At 39.9% G+C, this 16202-nt stretch overlaps 1 long non-coding RNA gene across 1 annotated transcript in view; it reads right to left on the minus strand.

Moving 5' to 3' along the window:
- Positions 1–535: 535 nt before the first annotated feature.
- The window catches only part of LOC140456808 (uncharacterized), a 38488-nt gene continuing 22821 nt past the window's right edge, over positions 536–16202 (minus strand). The window contains exons 5-7 of the long non-coding RNA XR_011953144.1: positions 2652–2777; positions 1895–1955; positions 536–1621 (exon numbers count right to left, since the gene is read on the minus strand). This is a non-coding gene — a long non-coding RNA (uncharacterized lncRNA). The remainder of the gene's footprint in view (positions 1622–1894; positions 1956–2651; positions 2778–16202) is intronic.

Raw genomic sequence — 16202 nt, forward strand, 5'->3', positions numbered from 1 at the left:
TGAGTATCATCATGAACTGAACATCGAGTTAATGACATTTGGTACAGGAAGTCATTCTGTAGCAAAAAACTAACAATTGTGTGATTATTTTTCATTGACAACTAATGTTGGAAGAAAATAAAACTACCTCAAAATGAAATTAAAATAAATATCATTTTGGAGGTCACATGATTTGAAAACGGAAATTGTCACTTAATGTGACATTTGAGCTGAAGAATCGTTCTTCCCCCCGCCACCTCCACGTGTAGTCCTGTCAATAATTTAAAATTTAGTATAAGTTGAACTAAATAACAAATGGATGTTCCTCCATTGTTTTCTTGAAAACAAAAATTAAGAAAATTAACATGAAAATGATATCGCTCTGCAAGGAATAATTTCACAGATAATAAGTGTTTATATTGAATTAAAATGTCACCATAGCAGTCAGAGTGATTTCCCCTGACAGGGAATGAAGACTGAGGAGATAGGCCGAACTCAGGCAAGTGGAAGATGTTTATTCATGCTGCAATCAGTTAATGGAGGGATCATTCCGCGAGGCCAATCTAGGAAGGGAGGTCCATGACACACTGTAACGTGCACAGTAAAAAACAGTATTTTTACACACCTTCTGTATTACAATGTCCACATGTAATGTGGTTACAGTCCTTCCCTCATGATACAGACACCCGATCCTGTAGAACACCTAATCTTGGATGAACATCGCTATGGATAGCCCGAGCTTCTTATTGCTTCATGGTGTTTTACAGGTGCTATAATCTCCAGGCCATGGGATCTCTGTGCATTTTATTTCCTCACATTACAAAATTAATTGCTGCAGTCCTTTGGGCCTCTCACTCTGCCTTATTCACGATTCTCAAGAATATGTAATTAGAAACTTTTTAAATGTTCCGAGATACTTTAAAATAGTAACTATTTCTGACAATCAAACCCTGTCTGTTTCCCTGACAGCCGCTGTGGAAGTTAGCTGGGCTCTATCCTGCAGTTGGTGTTTATTCATTCACTGGGACAATCATTCTTTCATTAATGAAAGTCAGGGTTGGTTATTTTTCTGTGTGCCTGCATTCTCTTATCACTATCTGGAATATGACTGTCTGGAATGGCATGCTTATGGACTTGGAGTAGGATTGTACAAAATGTTCTTTTTTAAACTTAAGACTGAAACAGACTGTTCGTCTTATTTATCTCCCCTCCACCATTTTGTGTTTTAATTCCAAGGCAGGCTGCTCGGGGCTTCCCTACAGCAGCAAATCAATAAGGATTTCAGCATTAAAATAAAAATCAACATTCGCAACTATTAGGAAACAGTACCATGCAATATGCTTACGTCACTGCGACTTAATTCCACACTTAAAGCCGACTATACTGATTTGATCAATGATTACATATTAGATATAAGTAACAATTAGTGTTAAAACTAGTCACTGTAAACTTAAAATGATTAGAAATGTCATATTACAATCCGCAACATGTAGAATTGGAGTCTAAAACAATCAGACGTATCTTCATTTGTAAGGCTGAATATGAATCCAATGCTTTCTGTGAACATTCAAATGAGAAGATATCAGATATTTCCAGTCAGTGTTGGATGAGGAATCATTGCTTGGTTTGTGGTTGTGTTGACCTGGAATAAAAGATAATTTTTTCTTTGTAAAATTGGCACTACGAAATAATGATTTAAATTGAAATGTGAATCTCACGATATTTGCTACAAAACCTAAATTAAATTACTGTGTAATTGTTGGACGAACAATGAATTGGTAATCTATTTTAGAACACTGACACATTAAGTGATTCAATATTTCCAAACGGGTTTGCTGTGATGTGGTACTAAGCACATATGCTCTTAATTAAAAATTAAAATCATGTCAATTGAAAGAAAGATAAATACACATACCATGCGCTTATTGTAAATTCATGCAAAATTCAACTGCGGAATATGTTTAAAGCAGTTTTTCCTGAAATGAAAAGATAACTAGAATGATTAGCAGCAGGATGTAATCGCAAAAAAAAATCATTCAATGTGACTATTCAGCTGCAGGCAGCTCCCCTTCCTAACACACATGTATAACTTCCAACAATTCAAAATTTACTCTGATAAAGAAAAGAACATACGCATGTAAATTCTTTTTTCTTATTGACAAAAAGGTCACAAATTTGAAATTTTTTAGCTTTAAAATATTTAACTATTACTGTGATCAGAAATACAATAAATCTTCGTGTTGAAGAAAAATCTAATCAAATCAAATCAAAATACACATCGATATTCACAATAATTGGGAGAGTGAACACAACAATATCTTTCCATCAGTTAATGTACTGAGCCATAATTCCACTGTTATATCCCTTACTGGATTGATCAATTATTAGATATTAATAATAACTAAATTATTAATATGCTATAATTAAACTGAATATTAATGAGAAATCTCATTAATGTTTGAACGAGCAATGTGTCAACATAAAGAGTAATTATTAGTGAAATGTCTAAGATATCTCTTCATCGATGAGGCTGAGATTACTTTGATTGTTGAAACGAGTAGCATTCAGATATTTATAATGAGCATTAGCTGCAAATCAATGCTTTTTGGTGTAGACCTGAAAGATTTTGTTATTGTAGTATAGGCAGTAAGAAATTATGATGTGCATCTCACCTTGCTGAATATTTTCAAGTTTTCTAACAGGTTTCTGGTCCAATCTTCAGTTTAACAAGGGTAATGTTGGGTCAGAACATCAATAACTGCAAACATTTTAAACACATCTCCATCAAAGTTGCTAATCTGAAAATTCAGAACAAATATCAAAAAATTACCTCTGTAAATTTAATTGACTATATTTTTAGATTATAGTCAAGTTCATTATCTACTTATTTTCTTCGTATTTCTGACACCAGTGGCTAAACATTGATTAGATTAAATGTCATATGAGATAGACATTAGCTTTCTCTCAAAGATCTGTGCAGCACAGGAATGGGCCATTTGGCCCATAACGTTGTGCTGAACATAATGTAAAAGAAACTCATCCCTTCTGCCTACCCTTGGTCCATACCCTTCCAAATTATCGAAATGAACATTAAAGAGCCTTAATGTATCTGCTTCCACCACCAACCCTCGAAGTTCATTCCAGACACCAATCACTCCCTGTGTACAAAACAAATTGCCCCTAACATGCACCTTGAACTTTCCCTCCTAACCTTAAACACATGTCACATAGTTTTTGACGCTTCAACTCTGGGAAAAACTTTCTGACCGTCAACCCTATCTACGTATCTCATGATTGTACAGACTTCTATCAAATCTTCCCCCAGTCTCCACCACTTCACAAAAAAGCAATCTGAAATTTTCTCGCCTCTCCAAATCCAGGCAGCATCCTGGTAAACGCCCTCTGTACCCTCTCCAAATCCTCCATACCCTTCCTGGAACATGGCAAACAAAAGTGAATACAATACTTTAAGTATGCCTTAACCAAAATGTTAAAATGTTACAACATGACTTCGTGACTCTTGTAACCAGTTCCCTTACCAATAATGGCAAGCATGCCATTTGCCTTCCTAACCACCTAATTACTTGCATGGTCACTTTCAGGGAGCCATGGTCTTGAACGCCAAGATCCCTTTGAATAATAAAGCTGTTAGGGTCCTGCCATTAACTATCTACTTTTTTTAACATTTGAGTTTCCAAAGTGAAACACCTCACACTTGTCTGGATTAAGTTTCACCTTTAATTACTCTGCCCATATCTGCAATTTATCTTTTTCCTGCTGCATTATTTGACAACACTCAACATTGTCCCCATCTGCACTGAACGTTATATCATCTGCAAACTTATTAACTCACCCAATTAGATTTTAATCTATGTCACTTCTATATAATTGCATCACAAACAGAAGGGTTCCAGTACAGATCCCTGTGGAAAAAAGACAGAAAATGAGGGAAATGCAGAATTCTTGAAGAAATGAGGTTTTTTCAATGACAGAATAATTCTGATGAATAATCTTCTAAAGTGCGATTTTTTAAAAAAAATAAACCCAATATTTTAATTCTGAGTTTATTGATCTTAACGAATATCCAGTACAAACTGCTTTGAAAATATTGTATCATTTTAAGTGTCGCGTTCTCACATTAAATATTATTTAATTGTCATTTCAATTATCACACCATCATGAGATTTACATTTTCGTTCAATCCATTATTATTAGAGCCAGTATCATAATGAAATATTGACATTCTTTTCAGGTCAACACACCTGCAATCAACCAAAGTTCTCTCACCCAACACTCATTTTAACTCTCTCATTCTCTTTCATTTGAATTCTCGTATTAATGGAAGGATCATTAATCAGTCTTATCAATTTAGGAATTGCTAACTATTTTTCACATAAATATTTCATTTTTTTTTCCAACATATTGCACAATTACATCGCAATAAGAGTTTTCTCATCATTCTTAAATTTGTTATCAGCCATTTTAAAACTAATTATTACCAAAATCTAACCGGTAATCATTGTTGAAATCCAAAATCTCTAGCTGTATATGTGGAACTATGTCTCAGTACATCAACTGATACAAACAATATTGCACTCTACAATCTCTTAATCTTAGCAAAAATAATTTTAAGTGTGGAATCTTAGCTGGATTAAATTGGTTGTAAGAAAAAATGCAGTCTGAAGAAAGGTCACTGGGCCCAACTCTCTCCACAGATGCTGCCAGACCTGCTGAGTTATTTTCCAGCAATTACTGAGTTTGTTTGTGATTTCCAGCATCCACAGTTTTGTTTACATTCTTGTATTGATTGTATTTCACTTCAATTCTAACATTGCTACATTTCTGATTATTACAATAAGAGCTAAGTATTTTTCATGTTTAGCATTATTTAAATTTCACGTGTTCCTTGTGTAAATAAACCAGAATTAACAAATGTTTGTTCTATGCTTTTACAATAAATCTTGAATTCTTAGAAATCACATTTTTTTGAAAATGAGGGAAGTTGTTTTTCGCTGAGTAGTCACATTGAATGACTAATGCTTTATTTCCAATTCATGTGCATTAAAAAGCAGGTTAATTTTAATTTATGCAGATGAATAACTGCTTCAAACAAATTGACTTACTTGATTATCATGAGATTTGTGCTTATTTAAGAACATTGTTGCTTCGTTCCATCATTATTAGAAATTACTAATCCTTTTTATCGGTCCATTACACACTGGAACTGTCTAATACAATCCTAGTCCAATTATAACAATAAATATCTGAGCAGTTTTACTTGTGAATAAACACAGTAAGTATGTGATTATAGTCCTGCCCTTCCTGCATGGGAATATTATGGAGGGCTCTGGTTATGTGTACTAGTAGACCAGGAGCCATGGGTTCAATTCCCACCTTCAACAGAGATGTGTCAAAACACCTCAGAGTTGATTAGAAAATATCTAAGTGTCGACTGAATTGCTTTTCAACCAACACTGTCTCAACTTGTAACTGTTGTTCATTATAGTGATCACAACATCTTGAATTTATTTGCTTCACATCACTGATTAAAGACTGAATGTTATTACGCTGCTTCTAAATACCTCTCAACTTTTAATAACTTTGCAGTCTTAAAGATTCTACAGTGTAAATAATATTTAAGGTAAGGGGGAAAGATTTAAAAGGGGTCTGAGGGGCAACTTTTCCACACAGTGTGTTTCACATATTGGGATGAGCTGTGAGAGGAAGGGCAGTGGCTGGTACAATTACAACATCTAAAAGACTTTTGGACAGTTTATTGGATAGAAAACGTCCAAAGGGGTATGGGACAAACACAGTGAAATGGGACTGGTTTAGTTTAGGAAACCTGGCCGGAATGCCAAGTTAGGCTGAATGGCCTGTTTCCGTGCTGTATCAATCTAGCATTCTACAACTCAAACTTCACTGTGATTGGTAAAGGAAAGAACAAACGGGTGTTAATTCTATTTTGTATCCATAAAAAAGTGACATGAATTTTAAATAATTTTGCTCTTATTGTGATTAGAAATACAATGAATGTGAGCATTGAAGTGAAATATAATTTAATCAATTCAACTGTGTTTCCATGGTTAAAATAAAAATTGAACATTCACAATCATTGTGAGTTTGTACATTGCAATATCTTCACATTACTTCATGTACTGAGCCATTATTACACATTTATACCCCCTACTGAACTGAACATTAATTAGATATTAGCAACACTTAGATTTTCGAAAATCTATCAGTACACTTGTAAGAAGGAGAAATTTAATTTTGCTACATGACTGTGCAATGTGCGGATATGAACAGGAATTATTTGCATAATCTCGTGACTATTTAATGTTAATAAATAATTTACTTCTCAGGTACTGAAGCAGTCCAAGACCAAGTACAACAAGATCTGGACAATATCCAGGCTTGGGCTTACAGGTGGCAAGTAACACACATGCCACACAAATGCAGGCTATCACATATAAGACATAACCTAACCACCATCCCTTGACACTCGATGGTGTTACCATGACTGAACACCCACTATCAACATTATCCTGTGGATAATCATTGATCAGGAACTGAATTGGTCTCACCACATAAACACAGTGGCTACAAGAGTAATTTAACTCCTGGCTCCTGAAATCCTGTCCAAACGCTACCAGGCACAAGTCAGGAGTGTGATGGAATACTCCCCACTTGCCTGGATGAGTGCAGCCCTAACAACACTCAAGAAACTTGATACCATCCGGAATAAAGCAGCCCGCTTGATTGGCACTGCTGCTGCTGAGCATCAGTGATGGTGAGGGTGGATGATTGTGGATGTCCTAGCTACAATCTCTGCCTCTTCTTATTAACAAAGATAAAAGAATCTTACATTGCTCAACATTCTCATCAAAACCGAGTACAGTATTCACCCCAGCCCTCTTTTATACCAACCAGCAGCATTTCCACCACCAATAGCAGCTTCTCTTAAAATATTTTGTCAGTAACTTGTAATTAACTGGTTACTACAATTACAACTGAAAATGTGTTGCTGGAAAAGCACAGGTCAGGCAGCATCAAAGGAGCAGGTGAATCGACGCTTCGGGCATAAGCCCTTCTTCAGGAAGGTCCTGAAGAAGCAGTGAATCACATTTTGAAATGATCTTTCTGAACATAATATAGATCAGGTTAAAACTGAAGTAGGTGTCTTACACAACTTGCTGCAAGAACACAGACAGTAGAATCTGAGGTGATCATGAGGATGTGGAGGTGAATGTGGGAGACAAGCTGCGACTGTATTGGAGTAGTCACTGTGAGAGGGAACAAATGCTGGATGGAGGGTTTCAGCAGCTGATGGACTGACACTCAGGTGAGCCATCGGAAACTGAGCAAGTGACCACCATCTAATAGGACAGAGAAACTGATCCATCAGCCTGAAACTGACTGACCACGTGGCTGTCAGTGACTCCAACACAAGTGAATGGAAACATTGCTCAGAGCCTGTTTCTGTAACATTCAACACAACCAGGAAATGGAAAGTGAATAATGAGCTGAAAACAAGGCCACTGCTCTGTTAGAGTCAAAACCATTCAATGTTCAGTTATTGAACATTATTGACTCTCAGACTATTCTAACCTGCAGAATCACAGTAAAAGGGGAAAGTAAACAACATTCTTGGCAAAGACAGAATGAACCAACTGCTTGTATAAAAAACAGCTCAGAACAAAGGGGCTGAATCCTCCACAAACTGACAAACACAGGTACCATCAGATTTATAGATAGAGATTGGAATTCGTGAGAAAAACCCTTCCCTGCTGATGGTGTGTGGTAGACACCATTCTCAGTGAAAACTGCCACTTATTTCCTTTGAAAGGAATCTCTATTTTCCCTCAGAAAAAGCAGGTGTGTCGCGCACTTACAGACTGACTTACAGACAAAGGAAACCTAATCTGAGACTCGCAGGTTAATTAAGCTATTAGTGACAGTCCATTGCACGCAACAAGAGCTTAGACCACAACAGATTCTAGTGAAACCAACAATGCAATGAAAAAGGTGAATTCAAAATTTATAATCATACAGATTCTCTCAATCAAATAATCCCAGTCAACTTCCAAACATTTTAAAACTATTAATACCAATGTATACATATTTATTTCCTTTCCTAATTTCCTCCAAAAATATATCTGACTATTCTCTTCAAAATATATTTTAAATGGTCAATTCATAATCACAATTCATTTCCAATTATTCTTAGTGCAAAACAACCTGCAAACTAAAATAGTTTTCACGTCAATAAAGACACTGGAAAGTTTGTTATGTAGTTTTCCCATATTTCCAAATATTGTTTTGGTTCATTATTGCAGTGTAGCTAAAATTAAAGTCTATTTATTTTCTCTGATATCCTTCCATTACTTTATTCCCTAATAAGAATGCTTATGGTGTAATGGGTGACAAGCATTAAAATAAAATTGAATTTTCAATGCAAGTACTGGAACAAATAACCACATATTATTCAGTTCATTCATTGTCGTTGATTATCAGGTTTATTTTCACGGTATGATCACATTAAATTCACTTAAATAATCACAGTACAATTCTCACCTCTATAGATATGTCGAGTGAATGTCAAACTATTCTTATTTTAAGTTAAACCAAATTTACATTTTGCTCTGTTTTATTCCAGGAATGACAGGATATGTTACATTATTATGGGAAACAGGAACAAGTGAAGGTGTTGGCTCTCAGACGTGAGGCCTTAAAGCCAAAGGGCCAGGTGGTAGTTACAGTGGGGGGGAGTTACCCAGTGCCCCGCTGTCCTCAGAAGGCAGTGAGGATGGTGACACTGACTGGAACGGGTTAGATGGTGACGTGCCCATGTATGGACAGAGGGACGGCAATGGGTGCGATCACCCACCACACTGTAATGCCCAGAAGGCCAGGTCCATGGCACCACTGGGCATCAAAGGTCAACTTGGACAGACAGTAGGGAGCAACAAAGGGAACTGACAGAAACCAAACATGAACAGTTCACCTGCTGAATGACAGATGCTGGTGTGTTCACACCCAGCCTGATAGAGAAATGGTAGTAATGGACCTTATTGGGAGAATATGGATGAATTAGTTGAGGTACAGTCTCACTGATGATGGTGTTAGGCCAAAATCTCTGAGGCCAAGATACCCTGACGTGTACAGCAGAACCTGTCTCTGCAAAGTGAGGGTGAGGGTGTGAGCCGACGCCCCCCCAGTGCACAGCCGATGAGTGCCTCCAGGCATTTACAGATACTACAGGGATACACTGGGGAGGGGACAGACTGAATGGGCTAAAATCACCTTGATGACCCAGGGACCCAAGGGTATTATCGAGGATCATACAGAGAGGAAGCCTGAGGTGTGTAAGGACCATGGGGGAATACCAAACCCCAACCTGTGATGATGAAATCGGTTTGATGTATTTAAAAGATGACATGGGACCCTATTTAATTGTAATTATAAACATGGGACTCCCAGTGGGAGATCATTCTAACCACATTCTGAATTGGGACATGAGAGCTGAGAAAAACTCAGAAACACAGGGAGGGTAGTATTGTATAGGGAAGGTACTGCAGTACAGGGAGGGTAACCAGACTCACAATGTTACAAGGGAAGCAGGAAAGGGCACATAGACAAGGAACGTAGGCAAAGAGAGGGAGATAGATCTTCACATTGTGTGTGTACCTGTGCTCACGTAGGCACATGACGCTGTGTTTGGGAACCAGCAGAACAAATATTAATAAAAGGAGCATCTATATCAGTTACCGACATGGATTTGCCCCTCACCCCTCAATTACTAAAATGAGGACAGTTGGAGAGGGAATCAAGGAAGCTGGATGAAATAAATCTGTCCCAATGCAGATCATGGACACGGCAAAATATATTCAGATATGGGAGTGGGACACTGAGGAAGGGACCATTCTGGGAGTTCCCATTTTAGAACAGTTCAGAGCAACTATTGATGTAGAGGCACAAACTCTAATATGGGAACAATCTAGCCAGGCCCAGGACAGGAAGCAAAGGAGAGGCGACATCTCCAGAGTAGTTACCTTGCAGGGAGACTGGAACAGTCAGGGAATCTGTGGAGTTATAGCTAGGACCCAAACAGCAGGGCGGGTAACTCAAACAGGAATGCGGGTTAATATCTGTAGATCCTGTAAAGATCGAGGGCCCTCTCACTCCCCACGCAAACCGGATCCCATTAAAGCTGGGGCTGAGGAGGCAATAATTGTGACAGTAACAGATTGAGAGAAGCAGGGAATAGTCAGACCAACAGTATCCCAGACTAACTCACAGAAGCCAAACGGCTCATCCCACCTCACTATTGATTACACCTCCCTCAGTAAATCTGCCACTAAAGAGTATCCTACAGTAGTGAACCACACCACTTTATTTAATGGATTAAAATTGCAACAATATACAGTCTCAGCCTTTGATATTGTGAATGGGTTCCTGTAGACCTAGAACGGTCAGGAAAAGCTAGTATTTACTGTCTGAGGAAAGCAATAGACCTGGATCCAGTTACCTCAGGGACCTCATAATATTCCAGTATATCCCACCGATACATGGCTGATGGAGTGCTTCGATTTAATCTTACCAACACCTCATTACCTCAGTTGGAGAGAAAGAACACATCCGGATATTACACAGAGTATTGGGTCAGGTCAGGCAGGCCAGGCTTAAAATTAACCCACAGAGCATGGGAAGGTAGGGAGAGATGTACCTGGGACATCACATCAGGAAGATCAAATCAGGAAGGGAGGGGGACAATCCCAGTGGAACGAAAGACCATGATTTCAAAACTATTCACCCCCACACCAAGAAGGGGATAAGGCAAACTTTAGGATTGTTTAATTATTGGAGGACTTTTGTGGAGAATTACCCAGAAATGGCAGAACCATCACGAGCCCTGACAGAAGCGCGGACATTAGCCAGGGGTCAGGCAGTCAGCATATACACAGACAGACAGCATGCCTTTGGTATAGTTCATGACAAAATGATAGCCTGGGCTCGGTGAGGGTACATCACCCTGTCTGTGGGCACGTAGAACATGAAGGACAGGTCAGAGAGTTAGTGGAAGCAGCTAACTTTCCCAGTGAAGCAGCAATAATGAAGATTAGAGCTCACAGGGAAGTAGAAACCCCACACCAATGGGGCAGTGAGTTTGTGGGTAAGGCAGGTGAATAGACAATAGACAATAGGTGCAGGAGTAGGCCCTTCTGCCCTTCGAAACAGCACCACCATTCATTATGATGATGGCTGATCATCCTCAATCAGTATCCTGCTCCTGCCTTATCCCCATAACCCTTAATTCCACTATCCTTAATAACTCAATCCAATTCTTTCTTGAAAGCATCCAGAGACTTCGCCTCCACAGCCTTCTGGGGCAGAGCATTCCAGACACCCACCATTATCTGGGTGAAGAAGTTTATCCTCAACTCTGTTCTAAGTGGCCTACACCTTATTTTTAAACTGTGTCCTCTGGTTCAGGACTCACCCATCAGCGGAAACATGCTTCCTGCCTCCAGAGTGTCAAATCCTTTAATAATCTTAGATGTGAAATACTGACTGAAACAGGGCAGACATTTGAGGAGATGGCAATGGTCGTAGCTACAGAAGTGAGAGAGGAAGGTTTAAAGATATTCCCAGAAACAGTCCTACAACAGGAGAAACAGGAATGGGAAAAGGGTGGGGCAGTAATAGGACACAACAGAGTCTGGATGATCCAGCAGTGCCACTACACTGTATAAGACAAACATTATTAAAAACATATCATGGGCTGGCCCATATTGGGGAGGATAAAATGCAATATCAGATGATCCACTACAATCCTTGCCTGGAACAGGGAGAAATACAGCAAGGTTTTGTCGAAAGTGTGTAGTCTGTTCAAAGTGTGAGCCAGGGGAAAGCAATAAAATGGAGGCAGCAGCAGGGACCCAGGGGCCCATAGGAACAATTACAAATGGATTTTACACACACACATCCCAATCCCAGGGAAGGAAATCCTGCTGGGTTTCAATAAATAGGTTTACTCAGTGGGTGGAAGCATTCTCCTGCAGATTCTGAACAAGGGACAAATCTTACAGGGAACATAGCTAAAGAGCAATGTGCCCTGTTTGGTACTGAACAGAAATCCCAACCCCCATACCACCCCCAGAGCTCTGGGACAGTAGAAGGAATGACGCAGACACTGAAAGCTAGTCTGATGGAGGCTCTCTCAGAGACAGGACAGCGATGGGTTAGAGTACTCCCCACCAGCCTAATGAAACCGAGGACAACCGCAGCAATGCGGATGGGACTGTCCCCCTTTGAATTAGTGACTGGATGGACTATGCAGATGCCACAGGGTATGGTAGTGGGAGGGCCGGAGATGTGTGGTAGTGGGAGGGCCGGAGATGTGTGGTAGTGGGAGGGCCGGAGATGTGCAATGACAAGGATAGGGTTAAAACATTTGTGAAAGAACTGGCAAAGCAGCTGCATGAGCTGAGAGAATCAGAGACTGGGAAAGGAAACATGGAAATATCCGAGCTGACATTCCAAATCCTGGAGTTCAGGTCAGGTGGAAAATATTACTGGAACATATGAAGTAAACACATCAAAATGCTGGACTTATCTGGGGGAGCCAGAGAGGGACCTCTCCCATCATGTATTAGTAAGGAGCTCTGAATAAACGTTGGTCGTGCTGCTCAACCCAGAACTCAAGGCTCCTCTTTGATATTTCTCCCAGCAACAGTTGTGCAGGGGCATGTTGCTGGCTGGAGGTCTATGACTAGTGCTGTTCCACAAGGATCAGAACTGGAACATCTGTTGCTTGTAATGTATATAAATGAAAAGTTTGAAAATGTAAATGTTTTAATGAGCAAGTTTGTAGATGGCACAAACTGTTGAAGTTGTGAATCGTGAAGAATGATGTCAAAGGATACAGCAAGAAAGAGATGAGTCAGAAAGTTTTGTGGAGAAATTGCAGATATATTTTAATTCAGACAAGTGTGAGGTAATGCATTTTGGAAGACACAAAGCAAGAGGAATGTATACAATAAACGGAAGGGTCCTGAGCAGCCCTGATATACAGAGGGATCTTCAGTTGCAAGCTGAAAGATCCCTGAAAGTGGTGAAGGAGGTGAATGGCAGGCTTGCCTTCTTCTGTCAGGGGAGTGAATATAAAACTATAATCAGGCCACCTTTGGGGGATTGTGTGCCATTTTGATCACCACATTACAGGTAGAATGTGAAGGCTTTTGGGAAGGTGGAAACAGGTTTACCAGGATGTTGCCTGGATTGCCTGGAGCGGTTAGAAAATCTTGGATTGTTCTCTTTGGAAAGTCAATGGCTGTGGGGTGACCCAACTGGCACAGACAGAGTTTGTAAACCATGGTTTACTACAGAAATTGTATCTCTTGTGAAGAAGAAGAAAGAGGCTTATGTGTTGATGAAGCAATAGAGAGTTACAGATCAGCTAGGAAGGATTTAAAGAGAGAGTTAAGAAAAGCAAAGGGAGGACACGTGCAGTCTTTAGCAAACAGAATAAAGGATAACCCTGAAATTTTCTCTTGGTGTGTGAAGAATAAAAGGGTGATTAGGGTAGGAATAGGGCTAATCAAAGACATAAGTGGGAAGTTGAGTGTGGACCCTGCAGAGATCGGAGAAGTGCGAAATGAATATTTCTCATCGGTGTTTACACAGGAAAAGGAGAATATTGTAGAGGACAAAAATGAGGTACGAGATATTAAACTAGAAAGGATTGAGGTTAGTTACGCAGAGGTGTTATCAATTCTAGAAGGAGTGAAAGTAGACAAGTCCCCAGGACGGATGGGGTTTATCCGTGGATTCTCTGGGAAGCTAGGGAGGAGATAGCAGAGCCTTTGGCTTTGATATTTGAGTCATCATTGTCTATGGGTTTAGTACCCGAGGACTGGAGGATTGCAAATGTTGTGCCCTTGTTCAAAAAGGGCAGCAGAGATGACCCAGGTAATTATAGACCAGTGAGCCTTATTTCCATTGTAGGAAAGTTTTTGGAAAGGATTATAAGAGATAACAGTTAGAATCATCTAACAAGCAACAATTTGATTTCAGATAGTCAACATAGTTTCGTCAAGGACAGGTTGTGTCTCACAAAACTCATTGAGTTTTTTGAGAGGGTGACCAAGCATTTAGATGAAACTAGGGCAGTTGACGTGGTATACATGGACTTCAGTAAAGCCTTTGATAAGGTTCCACATGGTAGGCAGATGGAGAAAATGCAGAGGCATGGAGTTGATGGTGATTTAGCAGTTTGGATTAGAAACTGGCTTTCTGAAAGAAGGCAGCGAGTGGTGGGTGATGGAAAATATTCAGTCTGGAGCCCAGTTACTTGTGGTGTTCCACAAGGATCTGTTTTGGGACCACTGCTGTTTGTCATTTTTATAAATGACTTAGACGCAGGCATAGGTGGATGGATTAGTAAATTTGCATTCGACACTAAAGTCTGTGGAGTAGTAGACAGTTTGGAAGAATGTTACAGGTTGCAGGGGGATTTAGATAAACTGCAGAATTGGGCTGAGAGGTGCAAGTGCAGTTCAATGCAGCTAAATGTGAGGTGATGCACTTTGAGAAGAATAACAGGAAGGCAGAGTACTGGGTCAATGGAAAGATTCTTGGTAGTGTGGGTGTGCAGAGGGATGTTGGAGTCCATGTACATAGATCCCTGAAGGTTGCCACCCAGGTGAATAGTGCTGTTAAGGCGGCATATGGCATGTTAGGTTTCATTGGTAGAGGGATTGAGTTCTGGAACCGCAATATCATGCTGCAACTATACAAAATGCTGGTGTGGCCACAGTTTTAATATTGTCTACAGTTCTGGTCGCCCCATTACAAAAAGGATGTGGAAGCATTGGAAAAGGTGCAGAGGAGATTTATCAGTATCATGCCTGGTGTGGAGGGAAGTTCTTATGAGAAACGGCTGAGATCTTGGATCTGTTCTCATTGGACAGAAGGCGTCTAAGGGGGGGATTTGATAGAGACATACAAGATGATCAGAGGATTAGATATGGTAGACAGTGATAGTCATTTTCTTAGGATGATGATGACAGCTTGCACAAGAGGGCACAACTACAAATTGAGGGGTGATAGATTTAAGACAGATGTCAGAGGCAAATTCTTTACACAGAGAGTGTGGTAAGTGTGTGGAATGCCCTACCAGCTAAGGTAGTCAACTCAGCCACATTAGGGAGTTTTAAACAATCCTTAGATAAGCTCATGGATGATTTTGGGATAGTGCAGGGGGACGAGTTGAGAAAATTCCACAGGTCGGCGCAATATTGAGGGCCGAAGGGCCTGTTCTGCACTGATATGGCTTTGTCTAATTCCTATTAAATATACTGTCTCTGTGGGTAAGGCAGAGATTTGTGAAGAAGAGTCTCTACAAGTAGACACTCAGCTACTTTAGAGACACTTTGAAACTCTCACCGGCTGTCCAATAATAAATCTACTGCTGTTGTGCAGAAAACTTGCATCGTCTGGATTTGTGGAACAAAATAGGCATCAACAATGAAGGATCTGAGTGATTTTCAGACTGTGGCGTATAGACTTACTGGAGTGGTTCACTGATGAAGAAAATGCCGTCACTGGATTGATTTGAAGAAATTGTGATTTTCTTTGAAGTGAAGAAGTTGGATATGTTTGTGATAGAGCTGTATAAGATTATAACAGACCTAGATATAGCAGACAAAAATATCTGCATTCGATAGGTGATGGCACAAGAGATAAGGTCAGATGTAAGGTTTTGAGACAGCGGGAGATGAGCAAGTGTTTCTGCTGACTGTATTGGCTGGAAATATGCAGAACATGTTGCCTATTATGGTGGTACAAAGAGAGAAGATCAATGATTGATAAAAACAATTAGATCAGTTTGGAGGGAAATAAACTTGCAGAGTTTGGGGTACGTATGGGAATGAGAATATTGGATTCTGCAACAGAGAGCCAGCTTGGATTTGATGGGTCTCTTTCTGTGCTTAATGCATTTTATTTGGACTTGCTTAACTTGCTCTGGTCACCGATGAAGTTATCATTTAGGTAAATCTGCTCAGTGTTCCTACTCAGACCAATACAGGCTGTCCCTCCACAGAAGGAGATAATGTTTACTGTTTTATACTGGGTTCTTTGGGGGGGGGGGGGGAGGGGGGTGGTGGGGGGTGGGGGGTGGGGGTGGGGGGGAGGGGGCTAACGGTGTGTGTCACAGT

This window comes from Chiloscyllium punctatum, chromosome 31 (genome assembly GCF_047496795.1).
Source record: "Chiloscyllium punctatum isolate Juve2018m chromosome 31, sChiPun1.3, whole genome shotgun sequence".
Classification (NCBI taxonomy): Eukaryota; Metazoa; Chordata; class Chondrichthyes; order Orectolobiformes; family Hemiscylliidae; genus Chiloscyllium; species Chiloscyllium punctatum.